Source organism: Dermacentor variabilis, chromosome 6 (assembly GCF_050947875.1).
Source record: "Dermacentor variabilis isolate Ectoservices chromosome 6, ASM5094787v1, whole genome shotgun sequence".
NCBI classification, from domain to species: Eukaryota; Metazoa; Arthropoda; class Arachnida; order Ixodida; family Ixodidae; genus Dermacentor; species Dermacentor variabilis.
This window is the reverse complement of record NC_134573.1, coordinates 43,455,527-43,466,243: the sequence shown is the minus strand read 5'-3', so window position 1 is coordinate 43,466,243 and position 10,717 is coordinate 43,455,527.

Here is a 10,717-nt window from a genome sequence, read left to right as displayed (position 1 = left end):
CATTTTCCATGTTTCACACCATTCTTCAACAGACGCCAGTGCCTCGCTGAGTATTTTTTTATCCTTGTGGTTACATATTTCACGATAAATTAAACAGCCGTCGGCGAACAGTCGCACAGTTACGTTTTCATTAGTATCTGAACAAATATCGTTAATATAAGCGAGAAATAATACCGGTCCAAGGACAGACCCTTGAGGAACGCCAGAAGTTACAAATAAACGATCGGACTGGTAGCCGTTTACGTCCACGTACTGCGTCCTGCCTGATAGATATGACCTGACCCATTCCACTATATCGTTATTTATTCCAAGCTGTTTCAATTTGATAATTAATTCATTATGAGGGACCCTATCAAAAGCTTTTGAGAAATCAAGGCATATTGCATCAACCTGTTTTCCGTTATCTATTGCTTTTGAAAAGTCGTGGATGGTTTAAACCAGCCGTGTGACAGTTGACAGCTTTTGCCGGGAGCCATGTTGGTTCGAATGTAGTGCTTTCTTATCTTCTAGGTACTTATATATTGCTTTCGATATTATATGTTCGAGGAGTTTACAGCAGATGCAGGTTAAAGAAATTGGTCGATAATTTTCAATTTTCTGCTTGTCACCGGTTTTGTGTATCGGGATAACTTTTGCAACAAGCCAGTCGTCTGGGACCCGTTTTTGTTGCAAGGATGCATTAAAGATAGCTTCTAGGTATCTAGCAACCCATTCAGCGTATCTTCGCAAAAAGGCATTTGGAATTCCATCTGGACCTACAGATTTATGTTCTCTGATGTTTAGCAGCAGCGATAGTAATCCTTCATAGCTAATTCGTACTTCTCGCATATCTGACACGTGTGAAAATGATGTTACTGTAGTTGGAGCAGTAGAATTAGAAACATTTGAAAAGACAGACTGGAAGAACTGGTTATGGTAAGACGCAATTTTTGAACAGTCAGTTATGATTTCGTTGTTAACAACAATGCTGTATTGGCTTTGAGTGGTTTGTGACAAGTGAAGCAAAAACTTTTGCGGAGAAGATACCATGAAGTTAGGAAGTGTTTCCTCGTAGTATTTCTTTTTTGCTTGCTTAAGCTTTATTCGCAGCTGTGCTGATAGGTTAGATATCTTGCCACGATTTTTTACTTTCCTTTGCCTCCCGATTTTTCGCTTCAAGCGAACAATCTCTCGCGTTATCCAGGGGTTTCTTTTATTTTTTCTCTTTTTCCTTATTGCTACGAATGAGTTTACGCAGTGCAAGATAATGGTTTTGAATCTTGCCCACAACACAATGACGTCATCGTCAGAGCTGAGACGGCCTAAATGAAACGACAAATGCTCGTGTCGTCAGCTTTATCAAAATTGGCAACATGCGTAGTGCATTCTTTAGGATTTGTTGCCGGTACCTTGGCTTTGATTTATACAAATACAAGATGATGGTCTGATATGCCAATTTCAACTGCTACCTGATAATTTTCAAACCATCTATCAAGAAATACTAAGTCCAATATAGACTGTACTGTTCCCGTTTTTCGAGTGCTTTCCTGTGCTACCTGTGTTAAATTGTTAGCGAAAGCAATATCGAGCAACACTTCGCAGTCAGCTCGTTCCCGTGACTGTATAGTAATCGAGTTCCAGCCAACCCCTGGCAAGTTAAAATCCCCGGCAATTATGATCCTTTGGTTTCGCGCTTTTTTGTTTTTCTAAGTAGTGTTGGATGACCTCTAAATATTCAATCGATGCGTTAGGGGATCTATAGATTGCTCCTATTATGACTGAAGTAGTTCCCAGTTTGATTTGGCACCAAGCGCTCTTGTGATTAGGGATACCGTTCATCCTTACACAGTCAATGTTTTCCTGTATTATTATTGCAACTCCTCCTCCTCTAGTTTCTCTATCATTACGTATTATCTTAAAACCTGGAGGTAACAACTCGCTATCTTGTATTTCTTGTCGCAGCCATGTTTCGCTAACAATAACTACATGGGGGTCATAACTGGCTAGACCATGTTCTATATCGCCGACTTTATTCGCGAGGCTTCGAGCATTAAGGTTTATAAGTCGAAAGACAGCTTCCCGGAAGACGGTATCGGTTCAGTGGTTACTATCTGTCGGTGTAGTCTTTGAGTGTGTCAATTTGGTTTTCGGAAATTGCCGTATTTTGACACGGCTATTCTTGGTATAATCCCATACCTAGACATTGTTATCTACAGTAAGCCTGTCGCGGTTCAGGCGCACGCACGAGCCTGCGCTTATTCAGTGTTTCTTTTGAATAGTCGTCGCCAACAGAAATACCACTTCCTTTCAAATTTGCGCAGTCTTGAAAAACATTTTCTTTTTCCCTATAATCATAAAGCTTCAGTATTACTGGACGAGGCTTCAGGGTTTCTTTTGCGGATTTGTTCTTATGCGGCTTTCCGATTCTGTGAATCCGCTCTATAGTTTTCAAGGTAAGATCGAGCTTTTTCTTGAATAATTCTACAACAACTTTTTTTTCAATTTCTTCTGAAGTTTCATTGCCATTCTCCGATATCCCAAACACCATTAGATTGTTTCGCCGCATTCTATCTTCTAAGTCAGCAAGTTTTTCTTCATGTTTTTCCAAAGCTGAATTCAGCCTATCGTTTGTCTCTTTTAGCTCTGCAAGAGTGGCCGCTTGGTCCTTGAAAAGCTGTACAATCTCTTCCAGCGCCTTAAGTCTCTCGCTTTGGCCGCTTAGGTTGGCTTGAATGGCCTTTTGGCCTTTACACAACTCTTGTACAAGTATTCTTAATTAAGGTCCAGGATTCGTCTCAACGTCCCCCGACAACAGCAGACACAGTGATGCAAAAGCAGAAAACAACAACCGTGGGCACGGCAGCACTACGAGAAAGCGATTGTCGCTCCTGAACCGATTGTCGCACGAATATGAACTGACCTGTTGAAAAAGCAGAAACTTGTTTGAGCACATAGCCGACTCGTTGCCGCCGTGCCCACTGGATGCTGCCGGCAAGGGTGCTTCCTTTATACTGTCTTCCCACGGCGCTGTTGCACCTTGGTTCCTGGTGTCGATGTTGTTGATAATCCACGGGCGAGGTTTCGATTCGGCAGAATCATTATCAGCAGCCGGATCGGTCAGGCGCATGCTCCCTGCACTCCCATGGAAGGAAGCGCAGATGAGAAGCGCCTGTTGAAAAAGCAGAAACTTGTTTGAGCACATAGCCCACTCGTTGCAAAGCGGAAAATTTTCGCAAAATCGGAATTTTCCTGATGTATAGACATTCAAATGACCCTCTCCAGGGGCATTTGAGGAATAACTAAAAAAATATGATACAGATATATTAACCTTCTGCAAGCATGGGTGTTTAGCCCAGTCGTTAAGGCTTCTTAACGTGGCATAATACGTTCGAAACTCATTATCGCCACTGTTTTAAAGTGCAGCTGTTAGGCGCCCGTTGCTGCGGCGAGCGTCTGCGTTGGCGTTCCTCGGCGTAACCGAACGATCGAGCACAGCGAAAGATCAAACAGCGAACGCGGAGCGCGGCGAGGAATGAAAGACGGTGATAGAGAAGAGAGCGCGAGGAGGAAAGCGGAGGAGGAGAGTATGGCCATTGCCTTTGAAGAAAAACGTAATGTCGCGCAAGGCGGCCTCTGCGGCGACGATGGCTGCGAGATAGTGCCAGAGTAGCGCGCGTCGTCTGTTCACCGATGACGCCCCCGATGCCATATTGGAAACAAAGCGCTGCACGAGCGGTGGTCTGTTTGCGGCGGCTGAACAACCCCTACGCGTCACGCACGCGCTGCCTCTCACGATTTCTTGATTAATGAGGCAGTCGTCCCACACTTCGCTCAGTTTGCAACGTGTCGCATGAGGCAGATTGTGCACGCCAGCTAATATATGGCGAAATGAAAACACGCATAGAGGTGCCCCTAAAAATCGCATTAGGGAGTATCGTATTCGTCGCTCTCTATGCCTAAGATTTGGAAAAAAATGTGTCCGCGATTTTGACAAAAACAAATCGTGTGAGCCGATCCTGGTTGTAGTGCAGAAAGGGTTCAAGCTAAATTGGCACATACCCCTGTGGGCTCGGGTTTCTGTGACGCGCCATTGAACCACCCTTGTCACACCTGGGACCCAAAGAGGTCCCAGGCACAAAGGTAAGAACAGCTGTTTCTGAAAAAAGGTAATGTTTTCTACAAGTTTTTCGAAAAAGGACTGTTAAAAATTTTTTCGGTGCCAACCGTGCAAACGCACTTGTGCCGCTGCTCGCGCGTCCGTCACCGTCTTCTTCAACAGCTGGCTCTATTGCCGCTCATAATTCCAGCATAGAATTTAACTTTTGTCGTCGTAATGGGGACGCCGCGTTTACGAGAGTATGAGCCATTCATTGTCCTACGTGACGGACACATTTAATAACGGAGGTGATACGCGAATGTATGTCTCTACCTATATTGCCACGATGACCACAGATTAGGACAATAAATATGTTCGTACTTTTGTTTAATATTCTGGGTCACCCCTGTGTCTTGCGCTGAACAGCTTGGCTGGTCCTCCATCTCCACATATAAGGGATCTGAATTTTCCCATCGGATACACCACACAGCCTACAGGGACGAATACCCGTGGTGTGGGGCCACACCAACCCTATACCACATTACGTGGGAGTGCACACTGCACAACATAGAACACCCAGACACGAACACCAGGAGGGAGCAATGGGAGGCACTGCTGTCCAGCTCGGCCCTCGACGACCAGCTCAAGCTGATAAAGAGAGGTGCGAAGATGGCAAGAGCCAGTGGAGCCCTGGACTAGGGGTCCCGACCATTAGCGGTTTTTCTGAGTATTCTTTTAATAAAGTCTATCTATCTATCTATCTATCTATCTATCTATCTATCTATCTATCTATCTATCTATCTATCTATCTATCTATCTATCTATCTATCTATCTATCTATCTATCTATCTATCTATCTATCTATCTATCTATCTATCTATCTATCTATCTATCTATCTATCTATCTATCTATCTATCTATCTATCTATCTATCTATCTATCTATCTATCTATCTATCTATCTATCTATCTATCTATCTATCTATCTATCTATCTATCTATCTATCTATCTATCTATCTATCTATCTATCTATCTATCTATCTATCTATCTGTTTCGAATTTATTTAGCTCTATACGATAATTTCTTTATAGCGATTCGCCGTGACAGACGGACGTATGGGCTTCCTCATTGGGTAGGCATATAGAGATGTAAAAAAATATGTACGATATATATATTTATTGAGTTTGAACCAAAAACCCCGCGAACGTAAAGCGGGATCGATACCAGTATTCCACAATCGTATTACAGCGAAGTGTATAGCCTCTAGTTGGTAGGGATTTTTCGTGGTGTGCTCACCTAAAAACCGGCTGCAGGAAAAGGGGTTTATCTTTGAGTTTCTGCGTAACAGAATTTAGTTATCTCGTATATTCGAATTACAATCACATCCTATCATGGCTCTAGGTTCTGCGTAAGTTGTACTTTACGAGTTTTGTGACACTCTTTGCTTTCAGAAAAAGAAAACGCACTTGCGCCAGGCGAAAAGCCTACAAGAATGAGTATGTATGCTGCACTGCCGCAGAGGTGCGTGCGTGCGTGATGAACGTCGCCTATGGAAGTGGTGCTTGTGCAACGTCGTCTAACATACGCACCAGATTCACTTTCACAGGGTGGACTGGAGCCGTTTTTTTCTTTATCGAGTAGAAATGCTACCAGTAACACAGAATGAAGGCCACTTACATTACGCCGAGACATGCACCTTAAGCTACACAGTGCAATCAAACCATGAAAATCGTGCAAATAAACGCAGTCGCCCAGAACACAGTCGCCCGAAATCCTTTCACGCTTGTTCAGAATATTTATTGTTTTCTAAAGAATGTACATTACGAATTGAGGCTGCCAAATATATGTTTTCCAACCAGGATATTTCATAATTTATAAAAACATAAAAAATTTCTGGAAGGGCATTTCTCCCGCACCAACTAAAGAATTACTCATAGTACGATTGGTTTCCACCAGAACGTTCAGACACGGACAGGAAGAGACCACGACACACGCTGGGGTTTGCAGTGGTCTCTCTCTCGCTGTCCGTGTCGGAATGTTCTGCTGGAAACCAATTGTGCTATGTGCAACCAACGAGCTCAGGCGAACACCATTCAAAAGAGTTACTTTTGTTTGACACTGAGTCTGGTGCTGCAATGGATGTCATGGGTGTTGCTGATCGGTTCAATGTATTTTTTGTAGTATATTTAATGACGAAAAACCTCTACGTATGCCTACAAAGTTTTGTGATAGTTCTTAGTTTATGGAGGAATTACTGTGACTTGTGACTGTATAGGAAAAGCTATTGAGCGTTTGTCCTCGTTTTCTAGTCCAGCTCCTGACGGTATTTATACTAAGCTACTAAAAATGACAAAGCATAATTTTGATCTGATAGTAACCCTATTGTTTCAACAGTCTGTAAGCACTGTCGAAATTCCACTCGACTAGAAATTGGCACATGTGATACCAATATATAAAACCGATGACAAAAAAGTCGCAGTTTCGCCCGAAAGGCGAAGCATCGATTGCGAGAGCAAATTGGAAGTAAGGATAGTAGTTTTATCGGCTACATTAACTTGTAAATATAGGAAAGCTAGCTAAATTAACGAGCATAGTGCCACGCACGCACAAGCAAACATGAACACATCAGATTCGGTGGCCTCGGGAACTCGCTGTCAAAACGCTGGTGGGAGGAAACGTGGCAGCCGGGGTGTTAAGAACGGCCAGCTGCAGTGCAAGTATTGCCACCCAGTTTCAACTATGGCGGCAACATTCCGGGAGCGTCGCCGCCAACTTCTAGCCACAGCGTGACTAAATCGACTTTGTGTCGGGGAACAAGATGGGCATCCCCAACTCTCCGTCGCTTCAGCTAGGATGCGTTCGATGAAGCAGACTTTGTGCTGAAACCGTCACCACCCTCTAGCCTCATCGCCGTTCTGACGGAATGAGTTCGGCGGGCCAACTATTGTTCCCAAACTCCCCAACGCGCTACCAGGAACGGCGCCGAGTTCTACGGGGCCCCTCTGACGTCGGCTCCGGACATTCGAACGTGTGTGCATTTGTGTGTGTAGAACGTCCTGCGGGGAGGCGGCTAGTTTGCGATGACGAAACGAACGTTCGCATCAACTTGTATCGGGAGAGGACCGAGTGTTTAAAAACCGCTGTTGTGCGGCTGCTCTGGACACTCTCTCTCAAGCCGCCATGTTAGACTGATGTACTTTCTCAAACAGTCGTGTTAGACTGATATAAATACTGTAAATAAACCCATATTCCTCGTTCTCGATGAGAAGCAGTCCTTCGCTTCATCAACGTCCTCAGCGTGGATTAGTTGGACGACGGCATGGGCCAGCTACCTTCTAATTCATGCCCGACTCCAATCTTGACAACGGATCACGAGCGATGTGATTGAGCCCCCAATCCTGACAGGGGCTAGTGAAGTGGCATTCGTGCTGTCCATCGCTTTAACGCAAACCAAGCGCCGAGAAAACACAGCACGCACAAAACTACGAGCCGCCGACGCACCTAGGCTCTGCCCCCAACGCAGATCGCTCTGAAGCTATGGCCGCGCTATCGCGCGCAGCCTCCCCATGCGCAGTCGCAGCCTGAGTAGAACGCCGCGCCACCCTCTCTCCCCGCACCCCGGTTCCTTGCAACATAGGGTGCCTCGGGCTCGATGGTAGACGGCGCGCTTCCTCCCCGCTTTCGTCTCTGTCGTCACCTCACGGTGGCGCCGACGCTGACGGTAGAATTGCGCTTGGAGTGTCGATAATGGCACGCGCTAGTAACGCTGACAGCCGAGGACGAAGTGTGTGTGGTAGCTGCTGCAGAAACGAACAGTAAACGACCGTTCGCTTGGAACTGACTGCTTGTCTTTTCCTCAACGCTACAAAGCGGTGGAAGTGTTGGGTACGCATACGCCCTATGCCTACTGGTCCTGAACCCGAAGCTACCGACGCCAGTACCTCGGGGACGGCAGAAATCCATCGAAGCAGCCGTCGCCTCCAAGGTGTTCCACCGCAATACAGTGCCATGGCAACTTCTGCGAAGAAGATGTCAAAAACAACCGCAAGCCAAGTCTAGGGGATACCAAACGCTGCTGTACCATGCATTGTCAACGCGCCTTGCACGCCTAACCTGTTCCACGGCGACACTTTTCAGGACGTCGAAGTCTAGTTAGACCATTTCGACCGGGTCGCTACCTTTAATGACTGGGAGGATCGCCCTAAGTTAAAGAACGTCTACTTTTTCCTTTTAGACGCGGCAAGATTGTGGTACGAGAACCACGAAGCTTCATTTAACAGCTGACAGGAATTTTACCAACTGCTTCGCGACGTTTTCAGCACCCGCTAAAGAAAGAGCCGAACAGGCGCTGTCTTCGAGGTTCGAAATGCCGAACAAAGCCGTCGCCTTGTTCGTTGAAAACATGACGCGATTGTTCCGTCGGGCCTACCCACTGATGTCAGAAAACAAAAAGGTGCGCCTCTTAATTCGAGGCGTAAAACAGCTTTTTGCGGGCCTCGTGCGCAATCCTCCTGCAACAGTGTCTCAGTTCGTCCGTTAGGCAACAGTCATGGAATGCATGCTTCGGCAGCGGATCTCGCAGTATGAACGTCAGGCCACCATGACTGCTGCATGCTCGCTTGTACCTGCAAATGATGACAGGCAATCCTTACCGAACGGCAGAGTGTTCGAAAAGAACTCCAGAAGTGTTATGAATCAGCTCTGGCACCTCCGAGTGCCGGGGCTCTTACGGAAGTCATTCAGGAGGAAGTCAGGCAGGTGGTTTATCCGTTGCCCCCAGCACGTACCCGAAGACAAAGCACGATGTGCGCCGATCTTTAGGGCTTTGTGCGCATTGCCGCCGTTTTGTGCCCAATTTTTCTGAGATTGCCGAACTTTTGCAACGACTCTTCGTGGTTGGCTGAAACTCTGAGGGTGACGCCTTGATATCATGCCGTACGGATTACTGGCTTTGCGTCTCGTCCACGTTAGGTTAGGATAGGCGAGGGCAAACGGCGTCAGGGTGGCGCGGCGTACTCTCACAGCGGTTACACCCGGAGTATTATTGTCCTCGCGTCTCGCCCGCGTTAGGTCAAGCAAACGTTATGTTTACGTTACGTTACGTTAGGTTAGCGTAAACGGCGTTAGGGTGGCGTGGTGTACTCTCACAGCCGTTATGCCGTGAGGATTATTATCTTTGCGTCTCGCCCACGTTAGGTTAGGTTAAGTTAGCGTAAAAGGAGTTTGTTTGGCGCGGCGTACTCTCACAGCTCTTGCAAGGGCGTCGAGCGTCACCGGCGGCCTTTGAGCCTGTCGCGTTCCACCGCGGTTGCTAAGGCACGGGAAAGGTTTTCTCCCGCACGAACTGACTCAGCACCAGCACCGCCGGCGCGAGCGCGTGAGTGCCCGTTGCTTGACCTGTTTCACCGCGACGGCAGCCACCGTCCGAGCGTAAGCAAACCCGACCGCACTCCCTAATGTAGGCACGCTTAGCGACAAGCTCATACCACACGCGCAAAGGAACTTCTCGTCAATAATGCCTAGTCAGAGTCAGATATTCTCTCTCTCTCTCTCTCTCTCTCTCTCTCTCTCTCTCTATATATATATATATATATATATATATATATATATATATATATATATATATATATATATATATATATAGTAAGAAGCCAATAAACAAAGACACCAAGGACAACATAGGAGAAAGAACTTGCACGTACTAATTGCATTAAATAATTTATAAATTAACGGAAATGAAAGCGAATGAAAAAATAAATGACCGCAGGTGGGATACGGGCACACGACTTCGCATTAAGCGTGCGATGCTCTTAGAAATTGAGTTACCGCGGCGAAGTTTTCCCATTTACTTTCTGGGTTATTTAAGTCCCTCGGGGCTCTCTGTTTCCTTTCTTCTCGTTCATATATACATATGTATATATATGAACTATGCGGCCTCTCTCTCTCTGTATATATATATATATATATATATATATATATATATATATATATATATATATATATATATATATAGAGAGAGAGAGAGAGAGAGAGAGAGAGAGAGAGAGGCCGCATATATATATGTAGCCTCTGCATTACGGCAGGAAGGAGCCATTGCATTTTTTGCTTGCTTAGGGGGGTGATATCAGCATTTTCTTGACGACGAAGAGAGATACATGGATGCCTACCCATAAACGGCTTCGCTGTATGACGTCGCAGTTTCGCCCGATAGATGAAGCATTGATTTCGAAAGCCAGTTATTAGACGGCTATACGAAGTAAGCTGTCACGCGCGCATAGGCAAAGATGAATTGATCACCGCGCACAGATGGAGCCACTATCCTTCTCGGCTGACCGTCGCACACGCAGCGCACCGCGCGCGGCATCGGTGTTATCACACTTGGACTGTATATGGAACATCACTACGACGGCGACGACGACGGCAGAAATTTCTCTGGGGTGTCCATATAGTTGCTAGCGTAATAAAAAAAAAACGCTATATATTCGGACAATCGCGTCCGAACATATCTTCACACACGCGCGACGCGTAGACTTCGCGACGGTGCCCCTAGATGGAGCAGCGTGTCCAGAGCGAAACGATAGAGGGGAGCGCGACCATCGAGCCCAGATGCGCACACACGCATCATACATGAAGATTAGCAT